Here is a 24,689-nt window from a genome sequence, read left to right as displayed (position 1 = left end):
GCCCCTATCGCACCCGATGCCCAGGCTGCTGGTGCAGGGCGACTCTTCGTTCTCACCTTGAATAATTACCAAATAAGGAGACGGGCACTGGAAGTAGGAAAACAAGAACAGAGTTTATTACTCATGAGGAGAGCATGTCCTTTGGGACACTCGCATGGTGTCTTCGGGAGGTGCTCTAACAAGTTTCTCTGAGGCTTCGTCTTTTATACACAGGTTTATGGCACACAGGCATCCTTTATTACAATCAACACATTGTATAGTATGGAGGTATTCCAACACGTGGCTACAGTAGGGCCCTTATTCTTCATGCAAATAGGAGGGGGCTATCATGCGGCTGAGTGTCCTGCTGATTCCATTGGAATGTGTGTGCCTGATCGAGTCTCAGGGGGTGGGGTGGCCATGATCAATAGTAGCTTCTTCCAAGAGAGACGAGTGCATAAAGTAGTGGGCAATAAACCGTATCCTCGGGCTAAGGGATGACCAGCGGTCCGTGCAAACATTCAGGCTCGGAGGAAGAGGTCATCAAAGGAGGGGTATTCACGGAGGGACAGGAGGTGTTGGTCAGGCGCGGGGTGCGATTCTTAGGGACAGAGTCATGCGGGAGGGGTGGGCTCATGACTCGCGCATGTGGGAGAGGGGGCAGTCAGGGTGCATGGGGGGGTGCATGGGGGAATGCTAGCAGGGTCAGGGAAGTGCGCTGATGAGCGATCGTGAACAGGGAGACCATGGTACCTAAAATGGCTGTCATGTACATGTGTGCATGGATCTATGCTGGCGGAATAACACACTCAGTGTTTTCGCAATATCCGTTCTGCTTACAACAAGGGGTGCTATGAACACAAATGAACGCCGCTTATGTACATACACATTGCTATTTTTAACAGTCGCCGCTTTTTACATAAGCAAGTTCAATTTCTACCTAGTCGATGTGATTGGCGGAATGCAATACATGTTAATTTACACCTGTCGAGTTCTTCATACAAGCCTAGAGATCGGCATAATGTTTAGTCGGTGTAGAACCAAGAAAAATGTTCCGATACATAAAAATCAGCTTCACATTTTCTCTCTAGTGACATCAACATACAGGAAGAACGCTCCGATACCTTCCGACTTGTCAGTACTATAGGGGATTTTGGAAAACTAACCACATGAGTGACCGACGAAACATTTCTTAAAAGGCAATACAAAATGGTTGAGGGAGGTATTCAATTTGATACAAGTAATTTAGTCAAGGGGCGAATAGAAAGTTCTGGAAAGGGGGGAGGGTCTTTGTCGCAATGTCTTTTAACATAGTCCGTCTTCTTTTGTTGGCGCTGCTGAGCACCGGCGGTGGAGCTATAGGTACAGCTCGGATTCATCCTTACACGTTGCAGGGTGCGATCAGTCCTCTGCTGTTAGATCACAGTCCTGTTTCCTAACTTATTGTCTTAGGGGTGCCTTATGCTGGGCACCTGCGTGTCTTTCCTTTTCCGTGACAAAATCCCAGTCCATAGTCGAATTTTATATGAAAGAGTTTGTTGAACAATCGAGGGAGGAGAGGGCGGAGTGGGGCCAGATCTTCGAACACACCAAGGGACCAAGGGAGCAAAGGACAATGAGCAGGCAGGCCCATCAGTCGGAAAAAGGGACGGGGACTTCAGGCACGAGTGGGTCAGCAAGTCGAGGGCTTCAAGGCAGCCCCTTATTCCTTCATCAGCTGAACTTGAAAGTTGTGCCTCGTCCCGCGTCTCGTTGCTCTGCGGCTCCACCTTTGGTCGTCACACGTGCCCCATGATCTGTGGCCAGGCTGTGCGTCACGTCCAGCTCCTCTCCTTTGGCGATTGTATCTTTGAATGGGTGAAAAACAAGTTGTTAGTCAAACTGGTCGGGAGAACAGATATACATCTCAATTCCTTCCCTATTCCTGAGTAGGTGGGGGATAGGTTCATCGGTCACAGTCAGAGGTCGTTATTTATGGAGTCTGTAGAAGGGCATTGCATATTGAATTCATAGACTTGTTTGGCGTTCATTCGCGATATATGATAAGAGAAATTGAACTTTTGTACACAATGTATTACGTTACAAAAAATCGAGTCCTTATGGAGAAACTCGTTCTTCCCTTTAACCCAAGTATCGACAATATCACATCTCCTTTCGGGGTCGGCTAATTCTTGCAAGCAGGGGCATTATCATAGGGTTGATCGGGGGCGAGTGGGTGCTTTTGGACAGAGAGTTAGGGTCGATCGGGGGAAGTGGGGTACTCTGGACATCCGCACTTAGGTGCAAGGGGGTGGGGCAATCGGGACATTGGGGATCGCATTTTCTAACGAACTGAGAAACAGAAGACCATTGACGTTATAGTTCCCCTATAAAAGGCCAGATTAGGGGACATCCGTCGTCTTACCCGTCCTTTCCTTCATTACCAACTCGGGTTCTATTGTTTGTAGAAGGGAGAGGTAGTAATATGGTAAGTCTCAATCGTTTTGGGTTTGGTCAATTTTGCTGAACACCTTTGCGTTCGAGGAAACCCAATTATGTTTGTGTCGGAGGGACACAATGCCATCATACAAGAAAAAGAGGAAACGGGGGGCTTCTGGAGAGAGGGAGAGAGAGAGAGAGAGAGAGAGAGAGAGAGAGAGGGAGAGAGGGAGAGAGGGAGAGAGGGAGAGAGAGGGAGAGAGGGAGCGAGAGGGAGAGAGGGAGAGAGAGGGAGAGAGGGAGAGAGGGAGAGAGAGAGAGAGTCGTACTCTAAACGAACCATTCGGTACTCGTATGCCGTGAGGAGAGAGGGACGTGTACAATAATGGTCCATTCAGTGCGCACACAACTTAGAACGGCAGGGGTTAAGTAATGCGTAAACACAAGCGGAGGGACGACGTAGATCCATACATCACGTACACACAAACTCAGACGGGGGAGACAGTACAGGTATTACATAAAAAGATCCAAGACAAAACATAAAAGTTATTGGCCACAATTATCCTTTTCTGTGAGCTGAGCATCTTTATCATCCTAAGTTCTTTTTACCTTTTTCTTATCTTTTATTCGTTGGCTGCCTCTTGCTGGTGACTTTGATTGTACACACTTACGCCTTTGGCAACTGGTCATGGACTAACCTGGTCGGGCTAATGCTCACGGAGGTTTATTCGAGTCATTTTTAGCAAGTGCGTTTCCAGGCTGAGACAACAGTTGGTGTCAATTGGAGAGCAATGGGGCAGCTTTTAGTTATATGCCTATGAGGATGCGGAAAAGGAGGTAGTAGGTTTTCAAATATTGGCAATATCCCTAGTCCTCTCGGCGGAGGATACTTGTGTAACCCCTACCTCGAAATACCCTAAACTTTTCCCTACTTAGTCAAACGTAAGAACGCTTAATCATGTGTGTACATTATTCTTCTTTACTTTATTCGGGGTTTGTCGTGGTTAGGTACTATAATCAGACCCCTTTTCCCGTCTCTTCGTCTGTTGGATCGCCGTTTTCGTCGGCATTCCGAGGTGACCTGCAGAGAGAGAGAGAAAAGGAGGGAAGGGAGAGCAAGCTATATTGATACGCACTTGCGCGCATAAACCCAGAAAGGTTTTTACTTACTGCGTACTCGGCCTATTTCCACAGGATGCAGTCACTGCCAACTGGGGCGTTTAAGCCCAGGTGGACTGTTAGTGTGATTTTTCTTATACAGGTAGCATATAAAGTGTGGGCTAAATACCTGGATCTCCAGCGGTTGCCTTTGGCTGTATAAAAAGGAAAAATACACAACTAAAATTCGACCCTTCATATTTGTAATATTTCTACGCGTTATACCTTTTTCAGCCCTTTATCTAACCGAGCTTAGTCATTCCACCTACATTTCAGTTATATCGAAAAATAGGGATTATTCATTCAAGACTTTATCAATTTACACGGACAACTATAGTTGCTTTCTCAAAAAATCTTTAATAAGAATGTCGATGTATAAATACGGGCCTACAACCCCGTGGACCGGCCACGGAGCAGGCTGGAGCGGAGTCGGTGGTCGTTTATTTCACAATAAAAGTGCGAAAAGCGCAATAAAGTCATGTCGAGACTTCAGTGTGAGCGAGTGTCATAAGTGTTGGGCTTCCAACTTTCAATAATCATGATGTGCAAAATTTTAAACAACAATTCATTGTCCGAATGTTCAATCAATACCCATGTGATGTCAATTCGCCGTCTGAACACATAATCAGTACCCATCCAATATCACTTCATTGTCCGAACCTATAACCAGTACCCATCCCATATCAATTCATTTCCCGAACTGACAGTATACATCCTGAATCCATTAATTGTCCGAACATATAATCTGTACACATCCTATATCAATTCATGTGGTTGAAAAAAAACCTTCATACATATCTCATGACACCAGGGCCGAACAATCGGGGTACAACAAGGAGTTGAAAGTTTCATTTGCATCGGCGCCATTTTTGAGTGCAGTCAGGCAGATTCAGGCATAGTCTAAATCTCTACTAAGTCATGGTTGGCCCAGAGCTTCCTTTGGCAGTCCAAAGTTCCGTTAAAGGGAAAAAGAAGGGATCGGTGGTTTGAACCATCAGTCAAAAAGAGGGGGAGGGAGGCAACAATGTTCCTACCGGGTCATACTGTGCTTCCACCGGAACTGATCCGAACTGTGGTCTATAGGACTCTAGTCATTCAAACTGAGACTGGCGCCAGCATGGGAACGCCGACGTCCTGCGGCTACGTTTCTATCGTTCCGTGGACAATCATGGCAGTCACTCCCCATCGGGGGTATTTGCGGGAGTCGGGGACTCCCGTGGCTCCTCTAGAATCTTCGAGGTTGTGGAGAACTATGACGGTGGAGTCAACAAGTGACCGGGCCATTCCTTCATGCTGGGCCCGCTCTTGCCAGGTCGATCGCCATTTTGAGAGTTCGGCAGCTACCGGCGATCGCGGGGTCAAATGAGCGGACGGGCTCCCACCTGCCGGGCGAGGCGTTGCAGCATTGCCACAGTGGAAGAACCCTTTTCCGGGCGCCTGGAGCGCTGAGGGTGCCGTTGGGAAGCCTCCACCTGGGGAGGCGGGAGAGGCTTGTTCGCACCGTCTCTCCCTCCCAGTGCACCCCACGGCGTCTCGTTTAACATTTGTTATGGCCGGACCAGGCGATGAGGACGGGGGGGTCGGAGGCATGTGCAAGACATCCCCCCCCAGAGTTGTCGCAGCAATTATTGAAGAAAGAAGAAATGTCTGGCGTGTTGTCGCTGCCATTACGAAGGAGAAAAGAAACAATGTCCCGTCCGTCTTTGGGCCGGGCCTCCGGTGGATGTCGGCCGGACGCCCCTTGCTCTGGCCCCATGAACGGGCTCCTTGGCTCATCGGCTGCAGCCGGATCTCGTCGGCCCCGGCCCCCGGTCGTTGGTGGCCGGGCCGGGAGAGAATGTGGCGGGACTACCTGCAACTCTCACGGGCCACCGCGGCCGGACTGGGAGAGAGAGGGGAGGGTCGAGGACATAGACATTCCCCCCCTGCAACTCTCCGGCATTGTCAAGGCAATCCCCTGACCGGATCCCGCTGGCCTCGGCCTTTCCTCCGGCTACACCCTACGTTACGATCTCCTGGCCGACTGTTGGCAGCAGGACCCGCCTTATATGGGTTGCTTCCGGCTGGGCGTGGCCGCAACCCTGCTCCACTTTGGAAGTTTCTAGAGTGGGGGCGGATGTTCTGCTGACTTGCATTTTTCCCAGTTTATCGTTCTTATTGTTTTCAGGTTTCTTATTACGGGTTACTAAATAGGTTTTACCATTAAGTATTGTTATCGTTTTCCTTGTTCGTTATTTAATAAGAAAGTTCGTTTTTCATCAGTGGCCTACTGAATTCGTTTTCCTATTCCCTTCTTTCCAGGTTGTTTCATGCTAAAGTTTTTCTGTTAACAGGTTACAGTGATCACTTCGTTATTGTATATGTCCTTTTTACTAGGGGTGTTCTCTGGTCATGCCAGGTGACCTACCTCCAGTAAATGGTCCGGGTGAGACTGGTGTATCAGTCAGTGGGGAGTAGATAGGTATGACAGATTACAACGGGGGACAAAGGTCCGCATTACCTACCCTTCACTACTTGCAAAGACTAGAGTATGGTGACTTCTGTGCTTGTTTGCAAAAATAGAGAATACCTCCAAAAAGAACCAATTCCAAACCGTCAATGTTTGGACATACAATCAATCAATGAGGAACGAAATAGGTACGACTTGTTAAAGGTTTGCGTTACCTACCCTTCACTGTCGGCAAAGGGAGAGAGAATATTCCTATCCTTCCCCGTTTGTAGGCAGAGAAGATCCTTAAGAGAACCAACTTCGAACAATTTAATGCTCGATTCAATCAATCAATCAATGGGGAGGAAAAAATAGGCACGACGTGTTAAAGTTTTGCGTTGCCTACCCTTCACTATCTGCAAAGATTAAACAGAGTATGGCGACTCTGTGTTTGTTTGCAAATAGAGAATCTCCCAGAAGCAATCAATAGGCAATACTAGTATTTTCAAACAATCAATCAATTTCGCAATTTGTCGTGTGTCCCGACCTTACCCGGACCGGACCATGTGGACAGTTCTTCGCCTTCCTTTTTCCAGCGCCCGATCGTTCTCTTTCTCCATGTTTTTACCGCAGCATTCCTGTGGGATTCCAGTCAGGACAATAGGTCACTTGAGAGAGGTCCGTTCGGAATCGGTGAAGCTCATTCAATCGGCAGCCGGACGAGGGCCCTCTCAAGGCAGGTATACTCCAATCATTTAGATGTTCACCCCATCGTCTGGACCTCTCTTACCGGACCTTATGTCGCTGATGGGCCCCGCGTTTTGGGCGCCAATTGTAAAAAAGTAAGCCCCTATCGCACCCGATGCCCAGGCTGCTGGTGCAGGGCGACTCTTCGTTCTCACCTTGAATAATTACCAAATAAGGAGACGGGCACTGGAAGTAGGAAAACAAGAACAGAGTTTATTACTCATGAGGAGAGCATGTCCTTTGGGACACTCGCATGGTGTCTTCGGGAGGTGCTCTAACAAGTTTCTCTGAGGCTTCGTCTTTTATACACAGGTTTATGGCACACAGGCATCCTTTATTACAATCAACACATTGTATAGTATGGAGGTATTCCAACACGTGGCTACAGTAGGGCCCTTATTCTTCATGCAAATAGGAGGGGGCTATCATGCGGCTGAGTGTCCTGCTGATTCCATTGGAATGTGTGTGCCTGATCGAGTCTCAGGGGGTGGGGTGGCCATGATCAATAGTAGCTTCTTCCAAGAGAGACGAGTGCATAAAGTAGTGGGCAATAAACCGTATCCTCGGGCTAAGGGATGACCAGCGGTCCGTGCAAACATTCAGGCTCGGAGGAAGAGGTCATCAAAGGAGGGGTATTCACGGAGGGACAGGAGGTGTTGGTGAGGCGCGGGGTGCGATTCTTAGGGACAGAGTCATGCGGGAGGGGTGGGCTCATGACTCGCGCATGTGGGAGAGGGGGCAGTCAGGGTGCATGGGGGAATGCTTGCAGGGTCAGGGAAGTGCGCTGATGAGCGATCGTGAACAGGGAGACCATGGTACCTAAAATGGCTGTCATGTACATGTGTGCATGGATCTATGCTGGCGGAATAACACACTCAGTGTTTTCGCAATATCCGTTCTGCTTACAACAAGGGGTGCTATGAACACAAATGAACGCCGCTTATGTACATACACATTGCTATTTTTAACATGTTGATTGCACTGCAGAAACCATTTAAACCAGTGGCGGCTGCCACCATTGCCAGATGGCTTCGTTTCATAATGCAAGAAGCTGGCATTGACACTCAAATGTTTGGTGCTCATTCAGTAAGAGGCGCTATGGCGTCTAAATCGTACATGTTAGGTTCTAACATTCAGGACATTATGCGTTGTGCAGATTGGTCCTCTGAGTCAACTTTTAAAAACATTTTTATTATAAGCCGGTGGGTGATATTACATCTATGGTTTTTAATGAGCGTTAAACTAGCATAATCTGAAGCCTCCGGTCCTGTAATAGAATCAAAAATTTGCTAGCATTCGCGCCAAGAATTTTCAATTCTATTAAGGACACGGAGGCGAGGATTATCCCACCCGGCTTGGTTAGCAATAACAAGCTTACCCGCCCATGTATTCTGATGATGTTTGACTTCATTCAGTGGTTACGGTTGTTTCATTTCCTTTGTTTCAGGATCCGAGAAGAAGTCTGACTAAACGAAGATGGCTGGCAAGAGTTTATGCCTAGAGACAGATTATTCTTCCACGTTGGAGGAGATGTAGTTATTCGAGTTAACGTTGGACTTGCGTTCACTGCAAAGAAAGAGGATGATGGGAGCACGCAGAGGGTTCTTATGGACTGTGGAGGCGTGGCTATATATGTGCATCATGGGCAATGTAGTTGTTTATAATGTTTTACATGAAAATATGCATTTTCATTGGCTGCTGTGGTTTTGCAGTAAAGATTGAGAAGCATAATCCTCGCCTCCGTGTCCTTAATAGAATTGAAAATTCTTGGCGCGAATGCTAGCAAATTTTTGATTCACACACTCTTGCACCATAGTTAGGGTGACCAGAATCTCATAACAGAAAAAACCGGACAGATCATGGACATAGAAGTAGGGCTAAAGTTTGTAGCAACAATTGACATAAAAGTAGGACTAATTGACTGCTGTCAGACATAAAAAATGATTTGCAATGACAGCCTCCTTCACAAACACAGATGCATGCAAACTGCAAGGCACAGGTTTAGAACTTTATAGTGTTTTTCCAGTCAACCTTTAATTATGCTAAGGTTACTAACAAGGGCTTATTTGGGTAATAATAAATTCTTATTAGTAAAGACAACCCCAAACACTGTGTATGTTTTAAACACTGAGTTTGTGGGGGTAGATTTTCTAACACGATGCACCATGTTTACTTCACAAAAGTGACGCAAACCCTGCACAAAGAATGGTCTTGGGTTTTACTTTCCACCGTAAATCCTCATTTGCACTGGAAAGTAGCCATGAAGTAAAATAGAGCTAATTGCTACTTTGCATCAAGGGGAGTGTCCTTGATGCTTACATGTAATGGCCACTAATGTATAACTTTCAAGTCTGATTGTAACTGTTCACTCCGCTTCAGGTTCATGAATAATCTGGTCACCTAGTTGGGTTGGCAGAGTCTTGTCACCCGGTTGTGTTATATTTTTGGGAGTTCATTTGTAAACCAGGTTACTATGGACTAGTTATACCATCCTGATGGTCCGGTGGGAGTGTTATTTGAAATTGGGAGAGCTGCAAGTTGATTCCATAACCACCATGTGAACTTCTATGTCCCTTACTTTTAAAGCAGTGAGGAGGTGTCCTAAAATGGAGGCCACTCAAAGTGGGAGCTTTGATTTCTAATCCACCCAAGACCAGGAACTCAGCTGTGCACACAAACCCAGCCCCTCTTTCACACTTACCTCCTGCTCTTTAGTCACTATCAGCTCCAACTTGTGTCCAAGAAAATGTTAACAAATGTCAGTTTTGGGGGGGGGGGATAAAACACATGCCAAACAACAAACTGAAAATGGCACATAGCCATTTAAATATTCACATTGAAGTATTGTGCTAGCTACGTCATGTGTGGTTGGTTAAGGATACGTGCTGGAGCAGCTCTGATGCAGATGCAGGGTCCTGACTTGCTGGGGCTGTTTGGGCAGGTCGATTCTACTCCAAACACCTTTTGCTTTTGGCTGCTGCTTGATACTGCTGCAGACCAGTTTGTGCTAGAAAGTAAATTCCAAGATAAACACTTTGTGTCAGGCTTATAGCACAAAAGGGACGCAAACTGTTGCAAAGTGTTGATAAATTTGTTTTTCTGCCTTTATAGTTACTGTCTCACCTTTGTCTTTCTTTAAATTGAGGATAACAGAGTACTACCTTTCTGTCGTAGGAATGAGGTTGGTGCTCACAGCTATTCAGTTGTTTCAACGTAACGAAATTATAGATCATTTTGTGTTGTGTATGCCTCTAAAGCATATGCAGCAAATGGGATGTGTCCTTTAGTAGAGGAGTGCTTCAGTGGTAGCTTGATTCGTACATGATGTGCAAGTTCCCCATGATGCAAAATTGAGGGACCGAGGTTTCAGTCTTTTACCTTCACTATTCATGCCTTTAGGTCATTCAGTGTTCATTAGGGATGGTAATTGAGAGTGCTTCTTTGGTTGCCTCACCCCACACCATATTGTACACTTATAGCCAGATTCCTCAAAAAAATCATTAAAAAGTGTAGTAGACTTGCAGGTTTAGTGACTTAAATAATCTACTTGACCTCATTATAATACTCTTGACCCATAAACCGGTTTCAAATTATGTGATCCTGGGCAAATATTGTAATTCACTGAGCTGCTACTCTCTTCTTTATCACATATGAGAGCACCTTCAAACGCGCTACTTCAGCATGCCTCCTGTACAAAAACACTTTTGTTTGATTTAATAGACTAAACTTTTGTGACATATAAAAAAAAAATCTAGCCACATATAGAATACCCATGACAGCAGACTTGCCTCTTAGTTGATTAACAGCATTGTCATTAGTGCAGGAATATTTCTCAACTCATGTTTAAAAACTATCACTTTAATAAACACATACCTAAAGCATGAAGTGGTAGCACACTCATTTGCAATCAGCAGAATTTCCATTGAAATGGCCCAAACAAATTCCACTCCAATGTGGTTTTACTGATAAAACTACATAGTGCAGAATGTTTAGAAATTGAGTTTTTGCAAATATTTGTCATTTGCACATCAACAAGTAAATGGTTCTGATTTTTTTTATCCCATTTAAATCTTTGTTTGCATCACACTTCTGAATTAGAAAAGAAAAATATGCTTTTCTTAATTCCTGAGATATTTTGAAATATTTGTACTATTCATTTACATGCTGTTTAAATGTGTGTTAGAAAAAAACCTGACATCTTACAGCCTTTTGTTTCACAATGATTATGAGATAGATCCCTTGACAGTAACATCTAATTATAAAAAGAGAAAGAAAAGTAAACACAATTTTCCAGGATAAGATAAGCAGCAATTAGTAACAAGCATTGAAAATGCAATAGGTCCATCCTTTTTTGAGCTAGAGCTACTGGCATTGTAAATGGCAATGTCTTTTATTATGTGTTATGGAGTGTATGTATGTGGTGTGTTGTGGCATTTTGTGGTTTGGGCTGGTTTAGATTAGTTAGTTGTGGAATTGTGGGGCGTGGATTTTTGTAGTAGAATTATGTGGCATGGTGTACTGTGGAATTCTGTGGATAGTAATTATGTGATATTGAGCGTAGTGTAATTATGTGGAGTGAGACTGTGTGTTATGGAGTGTAATTATGTTGAATGGTATTTTGTGGAGTGGTATGTAGGGGAGGTTAATTATGTGGTGTGCTGTTCAATTTTGTGCCTTGATGCGGAATTTTGTGGTGTGGATTGGATGTATGTGGTGTGTAGTGTAATTCTTTTGTTGAGTTGATGTATATGGCTTGTTGTTTAATTATGGGATGTGGACTGGAAATGTGCGGAGTTGAATTGAGTGGCGGGAAAGTGTGTGGCTAGGCTTTGCACTTTTGGAGTCCAAAAAAAGAAATTGGTGGGAGCTTTGCTTTGGGTCTGTGTCTTTGGGTTTTTATTTTTTTTTCAAATGGGAAAAAAACGATGTCTGGACAGATAAGTGGAGCCTTTATGAGGCTCTGTGTCATTAGGCAGGATGGAGTAGCAACAGAGGCAAAAGGTGCCACCTACCAGAGTAGAGAAGGTATTGAAGAGTAAACACAGAAAGAAAGAGGCAAATGGTCCCACCTACCAAAGGAGAGAATATATTGCAAGAAGACTGGTGCCTGTGGATATTGACAAGAAAAGTCACAAATAGCCAAATTTAAAGACTGCAGCAAAATGCAATCACAAGCAAATGAATTAGCACTTTTGTCATCACACTCCATTTCCCTTTCCTCAACATATGTTGGCAGGTTTGCACTAAATAAATAAGTAGCATTCCCATATGCAACATGTTGAAACAACGCACACTATTTAACCAAACAAGAGAATTTCTTTAATGTTTACGTTCTTAAAGCTGATAGTTACAAAAGATTAATATCTCCATTCGGGTACACATATTGTATGTTAAACTTACATATAGTCTTTTAAGTTCTTTTAAACATTTGCGTTTCTTCCAGCTCTGTGCAAAAGCACACAATGCCTGCATGTTTTGGTGCAGTCAAGAGTTGCAAATATTATGTACAGGAAAGGACTAGAGTGCGAGGAAAATAAAACCCCTCAAAAAGTAAGGACAATCAGAAGAAAGCACGGTGCAGACGAAATATACATCTAATTACTACCCAATATATTAAAAAAGTTAAACATCCACACACATTCTAAATGTTGACAAATTTAGCACGTATGCTTTAAGTTACATTTTAAAAAAACATGTTGGCTACCAAGTTGTAATCGAAGTGAATGCAGCATACTACTTGGCACCAAAGTTGTACGCCCAGAGCATGTGTTTTGCACAGCTTTGTAAAAAAATCGGGACAAGCAATAAATCATAGTCTTTTCAAAGTGACTCGGAAAAAGGAACAAAACACTAAGGGGAGGAGTGCAGAGGGGAGTTGCTTGTGGCACCTTGGTTACTGACCGTTCAGTGGTTGCTGGTATGGAACAGTGGCAGGAGTCTGGGGGTTAGGGTTAGTGAGAGAAATTAAAAAGAATCTTACCTGGTGGTTGCCGTCTATCCTCCAGCAGGAACAAGGAAGCACACAGCGTCCCAGAATCCCCTGACCAATCACAACGCTGCCTTACAGCAGCGTTGCGATTGGTCTGAGCGCTGTGGTTTGGCACCCTGAGAGGGACTGGAAGGCTGTGCATTTGCTCCAGCCAAGCTGTACAATACAGCCTGTGGAGAACATGCCCCTTGTGCATGATGGTTTGACCGGCCAGAGACAGCCGGCCATACCATCATGCGCACTTAAGGTGCAGCTGCCAATCCACTTCCCTTAACATCAGGAGAGCCCAACCCAGCCCTAAAAACCTGACTGCAGTGCAAATTAAATAGTACAAATAAAATAAGAACGTTCAGTTATTATCATTTTATTTTTTGTTTGCACTGCTTTAAAGCAGTGGGGGGACGCTCTTCCGCCTTAGCAGAGTAGGCACCCCCTGGACCCATTACTAAACCCTTAGTAGTAAAATATACCAACAACATAGCCATTCCCGATGGTATTGGTCTTATTCTGTGCTCACATATTTATACTAGGTCGGAGCAAAACCTTACCCAAAAAAACAGAAACTTTAACATAATTACTTCGTATTTGATATCAAACTCAAATGAATTTCATTGACTGTAATTATCTGCTGAAATTAGCAGTTTTTCTTGCATCAATGTGTCATTTGTTCGATGGTTTCTGCTTAGTTTCATATTTGTTTAATCGTTTTAGATATCCTTTTCACTTGTCAGATGCTGTGTTTCATGGTGTTTGATTGTCCCTCACGCAATACGTGTTCAGCTGTCCATTGTAAGCACATAAAAGCAGTGCTTTCTTTTAGTGCATCCCGCCAAACAAAAGCAGGCATTTAGGAAGGGCACTAACAGGAGACAATAAAAGAATGGAGGTGCTAGAAGCACATATTCTGGATACAGCATGCCTTACAGAGCAGAGCATGTGCGCTGCTTGGCTAGACCTAAACAGACAAACTAGCACGTGCCCTCTGTCATTGAACAGACACCAAATGTGTCAAGATAAAAACAAGATTTAAAGGCATCTTTATTGCTCATTCACTTTCTGAATGAGCAGAATACATGTTCCTACTCAGTTTACGTTCACTCGCCAGACGGACGAGCTAAATAGCTCACCCTGATAAAAATCGGACTCACCATCGCCCCTGAAAAGAGAAGCAATGTGCACCCTCAACTCCCACTCCGGGTCGGGAGCCGAGCAGACGTGACTCGTCTCGGCTCTAGACCCACGCAGCTTGAGTGCTTAGCTATCCACAGACTTTGCCAAAATTGTCCCAGAAGCCTGATATTTGCTCCGGACTTGCTGGCAGGCTGACAGGAGGGCTCGCGACCACGAAAATATGATGCAGTGACCCTTTTTTGGAGCTTGCCGCCACCGGCCGCGGAACTTCACAAAATGGCGGCCGCCTGACGAGTGAAAAGCAAAAGCTTCTCCAAACGGACTCTAACCTGCGGTATGTTTAATCTCCCCACCGATTCAACAACGCTCCCACCTGCACACCAAATCCAACTAAGATGGAGCAGAGCTGCGCGACCTAAAGAGCTGCAGGAGCGGCGTGATAACGCACGGCATGTTGAGATCCTCCGCCTGCGGTCCATATGAGGGATTCCATCCTTTGTCACGGTGACGGTTCGCGCTGGAACACGGAGCATCGTGGAACACCCTGTGACAGTCTGGGCGGCTTGAAACACTGCGCCGCAAGGAACCGCGATGCGAAAATATACAGCACTGGGAGCATGAATGCAGCACTGCAGCACTGGGAGCATGAATGCAGCACTGCAGGACCCATGAGACGCGGGCACCGATAACCAGAGTGGCAGAAGGCGACGGTGCCCATCTGAGGGGTTAGTCTGCTCCCCCTTTTTCTGAATGACGGCAAGAAGGCGGCCCAGGAGACGATGATGCAGAGAGGCCATGTCTGACTTTAAGATGGCGTCTGACCGGTAAAAATTCCCGAGTGGGGTCCCCTGCAAGCAATCAGCGGCGCTGGTGGGTGGACAGTAAGCAACTCCCTCCCCTTGTTCCCTGGTCATCTTGAGGTGAGGAAAGGGGGCTGAATGCTATTAACCAGCAGTCATTGAGGCTTCCACACTGCCTGGCCTTAAGCAGGCGCATGGAAAGGAGTGGGCCCGCTTAGAGAGTGAGGCGGAGCGGATCCACTGCGTCTGATCATCATTTCTCAGCCGCAATGGACGCGCTGGATATTTCGCCCAGTAGATTGCTGCAGATTGAGGAATTGAATGGCTGTTCCCTGAGCTTCTCCACGCCTTCCAGGGCCTGGATGGCGGGCCTGGGGGATATTGGTGGTCCTGAGATTCACAGAAGCGCCCTGGGGGGCCGAAGGGGTGGGCAGGTGATCAGGAAACGTGAGAGGCCTGCTGCAAGTGGTAGACTGAGTCAATTCCACCCACCGACACCCAAGTGAAGAATGTACACAACTACAGGAAAGCTGGTCTCTCCTTCATTTTGCATTGGCCTATATGGTAGCCCCAGCTCCCTTCTGGCTTATCTCTACGCCCTCCCCCCCACCTTCTTCGTTTACCTCTATCTTCGTAGCCTATGTATCTATTCTAAACTGTTTTGCCCGAACTTTGAGACCTGAGCAACATGGCTAATGCCCGATGGAGTTGCTAGACAACTAATGAGTAGATTGGCCTTGGTTTCCCCCTCGACCGTCGCCTACCCAGCCGGACATTGGTCACAGTTCTTTCTCGTCTCCCTGCTATGGCTTCTTCCTCCCCTCCTTTCCTATAAATTCTCTCAACCTCGTTTTTTGTTTACTATACCTCACTATGCTAATAACTGATGTAATTTTAACGCAATGTGCCTCCGTTATAGTGTTCCGATACCGATGGGTAAAGCCAGCGCTTTATAATCCTCTTGATGTACCTTCTAATGCAACGTTCCCCTGGTTTTGCGCTCCGATGCCTCCAGGTCTAAATAGCGCTAAATAACCTTCGCAAATCAAATAAACCTCAAAACTGTTTTTTCCTGATCCCGGAGACATGAGCAACATGGCTGATGACCGGTGGAGCTGCTTGACAGCTAATGAGGAGATTGGCCCTGGTTTCCCCCTTTACCGTCACCTACCCAGCCGGACATTGGGCATTGTTCCTCCTCGCCTCCCTGCTATTACTTTTTTCTCCCTAGCTCCTTCGAAATATTGTAACATTGTTTATGTGTACTGTACCCTACTATGCTCTTGTATCGGATAGAACCTGTAATGCAACGATTCTAAATGTAAAGCGCTCTGATACCCTGTTGGGTCAAGTTCGCGCTATATAAAACGTTATAAATAAACTCATTCCCCGTGCCATCATAATGGGAAAACCTGCTCCCTTCATAAGTCACTTTCTTATCACTTTGTGCTGCCTGCCACCCACCAGAACCTACATTGACAGTGAGACATACTACAAATCAGAATTCTGGTACTCATACCCAACTTCAGTTTCACTCCTGATTCTCCTGATAAGAGGACTGGAGATGAAAAATTGATGTAGAGAAAAATAGAACCCCTCTCCCCAGGCTAACATTATTCGGTTTCAGAAACCTGTCATTCATGCAACCATATGAGCCTGGCCATTCTGGTAGCCCTGTCCTATAACGAGAAGGCAATGGAAGGAAACATAAAAATCTGCATGACAGGGGTAATGGAAATCCCAGCACTCACCTATCAACATTTCCTAGCACTGGGGGGCTGCTTCCTGCTCACTGAAATTAGAGAATGTTGTGTCTGTGAAGAGGCATTGAAGAAAATGGTTTAGTTCAAACCGAGAAATGAGACAGCACACGACTTGGTCTAGAGATCGCTCCAGTCACAACCAGCAACTGACTTGAACTTAGAGTGTCACTGAGAAACGCTTAAACCAAGATTCTTTACCAAAACAAACACACACACACACACACACAGGCTCCCTTGAAAGGGAAGCATTTCCAGTAGCCTAGCAAATGGGGTGTGGGGTGAGGTCCACCCTGGCTGGCTCGAGTTTTGGGGGCGGCAGCTTTTCCCGCTCGTACATGCAGTGTAGGTATCGGAAATCGGCAGCCCTCCCACCACTCTACATTGCAGCCGTCGCAGTGCGGCAATTTCAGATAAACTCGCCAGCACCCCCACCAGGCGGGCAACTAGAGCCAAATTTCAAGGGGTGGGGGCTAATTCTTCCAACCATAGACAGAGTGGCTGTAAGAAGGGGTGAACACACAACAAAAGCCTCATTTACAAGTAAATGGTCTTTTAAAGACCTGTTAAGTACTCGGGTGCGGTTGCAATTAGATTCTCGCCAGCCCGTGAACCGGTCTCTGCCTGGGCTGACACACACGACCGGGTGGGGGGGTGGGTGAAGCCCCATGAGCCCAATGGGTGTTGCGCGCCTGACCCCCCACTCACTCTCCATACGGCCGCAAGCTGCAAACCCCTGGGACCGCCAAGGGCGACCAAAGGGCTAGCTACGAAACTGCGCATTTCCCACCTAAGGGCCTAATTTAAACTATGGCGGATGAGATTTTAAGACCGCAGCATTCCAATCCATTGTTTTTCTTCCTCCATGTCCTCTCAGTCCGGACCCAGCCATATGCAAATTAGTCTTGACCCTGTTCCTCATGGGCACAGGCCAGCATGACCTGCCAGGCCAGTTCCTCCCTGAACTGGAACACAGGCAACCTAAAACTGATTTTGCCCTAGTTAGGGCTCTTCAGCCTGAAGTAGCTTGGTTCCAGCAGCATGGTGCGCCCATGACCTAATTTTGGGCGAACCCAGCACGCTTAGGGCATCAAATGAAACAACAACAAAGTGATGGCTGGAAAGCTAGACTTAATCTCAGCCAATGACAATCATGGATCATGCCACCTCCGTTTGGACCCAGCTATACGCAAATAAGTCTTGACACTGCTACTCATGGGATGCTCTGCATTTTTTCTAGACGCAGTAATGCATTATTAAACAACCTTTGAAAAACATTTTGCAAAAATATATATTTTATATGTACATAAGGAAAGTAAATTATCATTATGAGCAACTGCTACGTGTAGTATTGAGGTGGACAAAATTTAGAAGTTAACTAAACACGTTGATAGAAATGACGTACATGAAAAACAAATTCAATGATTTTATCCAGAATAGGTACGGCATTACAAAGAAACGTTGACAAATGAACGCCCCCAGAAGAGTTATTTGCAAAAATGCCTACTATATGGAAATCAGACTAATACTACGGTCAACTGTAGCGTTCATATTAAGAATAAAGCAAAGAAAACTAAGAACGAACCAAGCAGATCGATAAAAACTTCTTGATGCACTGAAAATGTGTATTGCACCGCCTTTCTTTCATTATCTTCCTCCCAAAACATGCTTCCCTGCAATGCAAGTTAACGGCGAAATACATTCCTCCATAGCTGTTGCAAAGCCTTCTTGGAGCGTTTCCAAATGCTCGGACGCACGTCTCCAGCCCCCGCAAATGCATTTTTGGGCAGAAAGTGATGCAGGAGCCCCGGGGTGTCCCAGGCGGGTCTGCACACCGTGCCTCCGCAGCTCGCGCTGCACGTGCTCGGGATCAACAGTGCGCCGAGCTCATCACTAGCACCTTGAACTTTGAGGCGGGCTCTGCAGAACAGCGGCGCAGCACCCGCAACACACAATGCCAGGGATTGCACCACCGCCACGCGCGCACGCCGTCACGGCTTGACGCGAGCCGCCGGCGCGCGCAAAACGGCCCCCTGCGGGATTGCGGTGCGACGCTGGCGCTGCGTGAGCTGCCAGCGCTGCGGCGGCGGCTGCGCTGCCAAGGCTGCTTACCGTATGCAAATGCGGCCTCTGACGTCGCGATCATGTGGCTCTCGGCGTAGATTCCCCACTGATCGCGGCGGATTTCTTCGTCTGCCGCCCGCTCTCCGAGCGGGTCCGAGCCCCGCAGACCCCCGGCGCCAGGAGCACGGTCCGGGGCGGGCAGGAGCAGCGCAGGTAAGAAACTTAACCTCTGGAGCTGGGTGGGGGCAATCACAGCGCCGAGGGGGCGGGCTAGTGCCTCACTGCTGTAACTTTCTGCGCTCTCTGCGGGGGAGCGCCTCCCCCGGGCGGGAGGGCGCCCCTTTCTCCCTGCTCAGCCCTTACACGGGGGCCCCCAAAGTTTGGGGCCCGAGCGAGACTGCTGAGCCGGGAGGTGGGCGTTGGGGGGGGTTCAGATGAGAAAAAAAACATGTCTACGTTTGCCGATGTCGACATCAGCCTCAGAAAATATGGCGTCCGCAGCCGATAGGGCGTTACGTAGAGCGGAGTGCGCGAGGGGGCCGGGGGCTGGCTGTGCGCGCGGTGCCCACGGGGTGACCCCTTAAACCGGCGGCAGGGTGGTGGTGGTGGTACCCGTGTCTCGGCGCCCTGTTGTCTCCCACCCCCTCTTTCTCTCGCGTCGGGGGCTGGCAGCCCGCTCCCCGGTGACGCTGTGCTGCTAGAAGCCATGACGCTGGCTGGGGCTGTAGCCGCCGCTCCTCCCTCTCTCCAGAGCTGCAGCAAAGTCAGGACACGCTCTGTACCCGCCTGGGTCCACCCCTCGCAGCCTTAGCGCACACAGCCCTCGCAGCTGCAGGCAAGCAAAGTTTTGCACGTGTAATTTTAGGGTTACTGCTTTCTTTATTGTCCTGTGTATGTTAGTTTCATTGAAAAATCAGGTACTTCTTTCTGTAGCGCTTCCACTACCGGCAACCTAGGCAGGCGCTTGATTGGCTGTGTGTATCACATTGTCCACTGGACGACGATGTCTTAACCTCCCGGGGTGAGACTTTTTGCTGTCTGGGTATGTCACTTAGAAAATCAAACCCTACAAAAGAGAATAACATGTTTACTCTAAAAACGGCCTCGCTCGATGTTTACAAAGCAGCATTTTGAAACAATGTACACATTATTGTGCCCCGCATTCTACCGATTTCGTACACGAGTCATTAGCCCATGCGGAGTTGTGCAGTAAATATCAAACTGCATTGAATCAAACGCGAACTGTTTACAATCTCTCATATCGTGGCACAGTTGTTAGCCAGACTATATGCCATGCGTGTGACCGTATAACGAACAGTTACTTATGCAGAATTGCATACTGTTCGTGTTGTATCCGCTTAGAAGCCCGGCCGTTATTGGTCTCAACTCCTATGTTGCATTGAACAATCCGTGTGACCCAGTTTAAGCTCTCTAGCCCGACTCTTTTTAAGTCGGAGCGGGGCAGCCCGGCCTGGTACAGACTTTGCATCTCCTTTGTTATTTCCCCCAAAACACCTCTCCCTTCTAGTGCGTGACTGTCTACCCCAGCCTGCCCGGCGCCCCTTCCCTGGCCGGGGGGGGGGGGGCTCTGGCTGCGTCTGAGAGCGGTGCCTGGCGACCTCTCCCGCTGCCAAAGTGCACTTGTGCTCCGGAAGTGCGGCCGCGATTTGCCGAGAAGTTCCACCTGACTGACTGACTACAAAGCCACGCGGGGGGCTGCCCTCAACTGCTTCCTGATTGCCTTTTGTTTGATATTCAGTGTGGGAATCTGAGCTTCGACGAGACGCTTGTAAAACAACCCCGAGCCCCCCACCCCCCCTAGCCTTTACACTAAACCCAAGTGCAAATAGTTCCTCTTCTGAGTGGGCTCTTATATAGCCCTTAAGCAAATCCCCTCCCTCCCACCCCGGGACTAACCTGTTGCGAAATTGGGTGTATTTGCCTTACTGTACAATGTGATATGACTACCACAGAGTCGCCCAATTTCGGCTTCTTATTCGTGCACTTTGAAAGCCATCAAGCACCTCCGTCAAAAACATCTAGCGACAATAAGCAATAAATATGCCTGCAGCAAACGTTATAAATTGATGTACACAGGTCGTCGTCAGCGCAGTACCACAAATAATATATATTTTACCTGTGCGGACAAAAGTTTGAGTGATGCTGAACGAGACCTCAAACAAAATATCCATTTTAAATACATGAGGACTGGATTGACCATTGATGCAACGTATGTTGGCCTCATAACATTTAAGACACATTTTTTTATAAATTGTTTTTTGCTAGGCGTAGTTCCAATCCATGCATTTGTAGTGATTAATTTGTGCCTACGGTCTGATTATTGGCCTTGTTTACCTTTTTTCGGGTCTTTATTGTTGTGACCAGTTGTTGGTGCTTAGAAGTATTGCATACAAATAATGGGGGCGGGTTTCCACGCTGTTAATTGTGAATGCGGCTGGTATGTTTGAGAGGGAGCAGTGTTGGGTGAATTGGAAGTTGACCTCGATTTAGAGAAAAAAACGAAAGCGACAGCGAAGTTAGGATTGGTGTATTCGGTTATTGGTCTTTGAGGGGATGTCATCTTGATATGGAGCGGATGCGTAAGGCACACCCCAGCGGTGCATGGGGCACGACCCTCCAGTGTGTGTGTGTGTGTGTGTGTGTGTGTGTGTGTGGATCCTTCACAAACGCTTGTCACTGCGTTTCCACACTAATGTGTAGGTCCAAACTTCCAGGTACAAGTGGTGCAATCAGTGTGGGAAAGTGCAGCAATATTCCCCGTTTTCACATTCCGTGGAAAAAAAACATTTTCCATGAATTTGAAGAATGGAAAATGTTTCTTACCACGGAAACTGTGCCCTCACAGCATCAGGGAAAACCGTCATGCCAAAAGTTCCTGTGAATAACAACACCATAAATAAATAAATATCAGTCGATTGACAGTGGAAAGAGTACGCTCATCAGGTCACTTTTGCAGAAAGGTCCAGGGACTTGGAGACTCCGTGGAGGAGCTCGATCACCTCCATTCTTACACTTCGACTTTGTTGATCCTCGCCCTTTCCGTAGCAGTCCACATGGAAGTTTTTTAAAGAAATGCTTGAAAAACAATCTGCACTGTTTATTTTAGTTTATAGTTGCTTACACAAAAGTATCCTAGCGTTGAACGAGCATCGAAGGAAGCAATATTTCTTTCTTTATTAATGAGCACTAGCATTTGTGCAAGAAATGCTGTACACCGTAAAGCAACAGTACATAACGCCATGAGTAGTTGGGTGGATCACCGAGCTGTGGCTGATGATGAATTTAACAAAGATGACGCATGCATTACTCATTCTGCTTTTAGAAGTCTTAGTGAGAATTCGTAAGGCGAAAAAGACTGCCACTGATCTCAGGGAGTAGCCAAGGTGTTGGAGTTCAAGATGTGAAGTAGCATTTGCATTCGCTCACAGGAGAGGTCTGGAATCTATGCAAGATGCAGGGTTGATTGGTGGTGGCAATTCAAAAGGATTAATTGACATAGAATGTATTGATTACAGGGATGTGCAGATTTGGGATGTGTGTGTGATGGGCACTCGACAACTAGCATCAGTAGTTTACAAGAGACCTGTTTTTGGTGGCCTTCTATTCTAACAGTGGTTGTTTACATGACAAAGTTGAAAAGTGTCAGAGTGGCTGCCTTTAGTCTTTTCCGGGTGCAGAAGTGTTCATTGGTAGAACGAATAGGGGCCTTTTTGCAGAAAGTACCTCACTCACTACGAAAACTTTGACTGGGTAGTATTCAAGGGAAGAGCTAGTTTTTCACAAACTGTATCCAAAAATGTGTTGCCAACTGTATTGTAAACGACTTGTGCATCATGCTAGAGGTAGTGTTTGTGTTGGATAAGGAGGTGAAGTAAAGTCTGTGACTGGCCAGAGTATGTAATGTCTAGGTGAAGAGAGGATATGGAATGGAGGAAGGTGAGTTGCAGCAAGCCTATTGGGCTTGGGAGCGAAGAACGTTGATAAAACCTTCGTACTAAGATGATATTTTGGCATCTAGAGTTTACCCTGGGCTGGTTTGCAGGTGTTGAGATGCTGAAGAAGCGTCCAGATGTCTGTCCGCTGGTGGATACCTGAACCCCTTTAGGGGTTGTTTGGTGGGGTGGACTGAGGGTTGTAGACTTGGGGCAGCTGAGGTGAGATGTGGATTAAGTATTGATGGTGTCCAATGCCAGCTGTAGGTTGTTGTTGAACAGGGTGACATAGGAGGAGCCCTACAGTGGAAACATGTGATTGTGACTTTGGTCAATGAACACTGGGCTAGTCTTGTGAATACTTTGGTGTTGTGATTTCAGAGTATCCTATACCGGGGAGTGATTCACTGGGGGGTAATAAGGGATGGTTGTGCGGTGATTATGGGAGCAAGACCATTTCTTGTGTATTTGTGGAGCGGAGCCTGCACTGCTTGGAAAGAGGCTGGAAAAGGATTAGAGATTTAGATGGAAATTCATGTTTAACAAGATAAGTAATGTGTCACCTGGCAGTGAGTCCAGTATAGTGTGCACTTCTTCAGAGAGGAAACCAGTAGCTTGTAGACTGCAGTGTAGTATAATGGTTTGAGAATTAAGGGGATTGATCAATGTAAAATTGTGTCGCACAGCAAATGTTGTATATTGCTGGCCTGAATGCCAATACGGCTTGCTTAGTAGGAGGCCAATTCCTCCATCTTTTCAAGCAATGTAACCTATGTTTACACATTCAAGCTTTGCTTTCCACGGGGAACAAAACTTATATACATACCTATATGTTCTGTGAGTCTAGCAGCCAGGTGTGTACTTTTGTTTGCCCGCGTTATCCTGGTGGGATACTTTCTTTTAAACAAAAAAAACATAAATTATTTTGTTGTAATTTATTATCTGTTGTACTGTAATTTTATTCGTTTTTTTTCCTCAGCTAAATTTTCTTCCTATAACTAATGGAATTCAATTAGTAACTTGGCACAAAATATTGGATTTCATTCTATTATTGATATATTTTCATGGTGTATATCACCAGGTATTTCAGGTGTGTACAATGAAATGTGTATTGTCATTGGAGTTTCCTTTTATCTAATATGCATCTTCAAAGAAACCCTTTTTGTGAAGAGCTTTGTTATATAAAGCTGTAATTGTATCTAATAAATTTAACTTTGCTAGATGCTGACCAGGTAGATGCTATTGCAGTAAGTTTAGAAGATAAATGCCAGGTTGTTTGCGTGGTTGGCTACAATTAGAACTCAGAGACCTCTATGGGTAATAAGATGCGGTCAAATTGCATGAGAAAAGCCATTTGCCTGACTACATGATTCTGTACCAGCTGCTGGCACAGCGATTGGCCTTCTTGAGCCTTAGTAATAGTCCAATATGTAGCAAGAGACAGTTTCACAAACCTATGACTATTATTAGGGCGTTGGTTGGTGCTGGCAAAATGGCCGAGCCCAAAACCTCAAAATACGGCATAATTCCCGTATTGGTGAGCCCAGAACGCCCGCAGCGCTATCAGAACACCAACTAACCAACCTGACTGCTGTAAAAAATCCCGTCGAAAAAGGACTGATATCGCTCCGTCTTCGGACTCTGAGTCGGGACGAGGAGTGCTAGCAGAGGCCCCTCGTGAAGATTGGGAGTAAGCTGTGTATCCGCCCCTTCGTGGAACCGGCGCAGCTGTGGGCCCTCACAGATACAGACCAGCGGGATCCCTTCCCCCCACCCCCTGCCCGACCCACAACGCGCAACTGTCTTCCAACGAGGTTTGCTCTGACAGTTGCGGTGGGAGGCGGGAGCCCGCTACCTCGGCTCCCCCGGATGTCAGACTGCTCGCCGCCATGACCTGAAGATGGCCAAAATCCCACGGAAGACGGAGGACACTGAGCCCCATGCAGGCCATTTCCAACGGCACTTGAACAACGAATCGGCCCTGCGTTGCCTCTGGCGCCACGTGGTCTCCACTTTGGAGCAAGCACATGCTCCTTACAAGCGGGGATAAACACTCTCACAAAATGGCCACCCGAGGCTTGCTACACCTGCGCTGGAGGCCCGGGGGTGCTGGTGGACATTGGCCCGGAATCGGGAAGCGCTGGGTGGGGGCCCAACACGTGGCCGGCTGGCCGTGGTGGTGACCGCCGACGATTGCACGAAGAGTGGTGCCCTAGTGATACATGGAGTGACCCCCTTAAACACAAAAACTCTGTGCCTAGG

The 24,689-nt window shown here is 46.8% G+C and overlaps 1 protein-coding gene and 1 long non-coding RNA gene across 2 annotated transcripts in view; one reads left to right on the top strand and one right to left on the bottom strand.

Moving 5' to 3' along the window:
• Window positions 1-18,658, bottom strand: part of LOC144828550 (uncharacterized) — a 330,760-nt gene extending 312,102 nt beyond the window's left edge. Inside the window, exon 1 of the long non-coding RNA XR_013610485.1 lies at window positions 18,523-18,658. This is a non-coding gene — a long non-coding RNA (uncharacterized LOC144828550). The remainder of the gene's footprint in view (window positions 1-18,522) is intronic.
• Window positions 18,283-24,689, top strand: part of ZHX2 (zinc fingers and homeoboxes 2) — a 194,241-nt gene continuing 187,834 nt past the window's right edge. Inside the window, exon 1 of the mRNA XM_078686824.1 lies at window positions 18,283-18,687. The gene's annotated coding sequence lies outside the window, so the exon portion shown is untranslated. The remainder of the gene's footprint in view (window positions 18,688-24,689) is intronic.

This window comes from Lissotriton helveticus, chromosome 4_1, assembly GCF_964261635.1.
Source record: "Lissotriton helveticus chromosome 4_1, aLisHel1.1, whole genome shotgun sequence".
In the NCBI taxonomy this organism is placed as follows: Eukaryota; Metazoa; Chordata; class Amphibia; order Caudata; family Salamandridae; genus Lissotriton; species Lissotriton helveticus.
The sequence above is the reverse complement of the archived record's forward strand: the minus strand, read 5'-3'. Positions and strand labels throughout refer to the sequence as shown.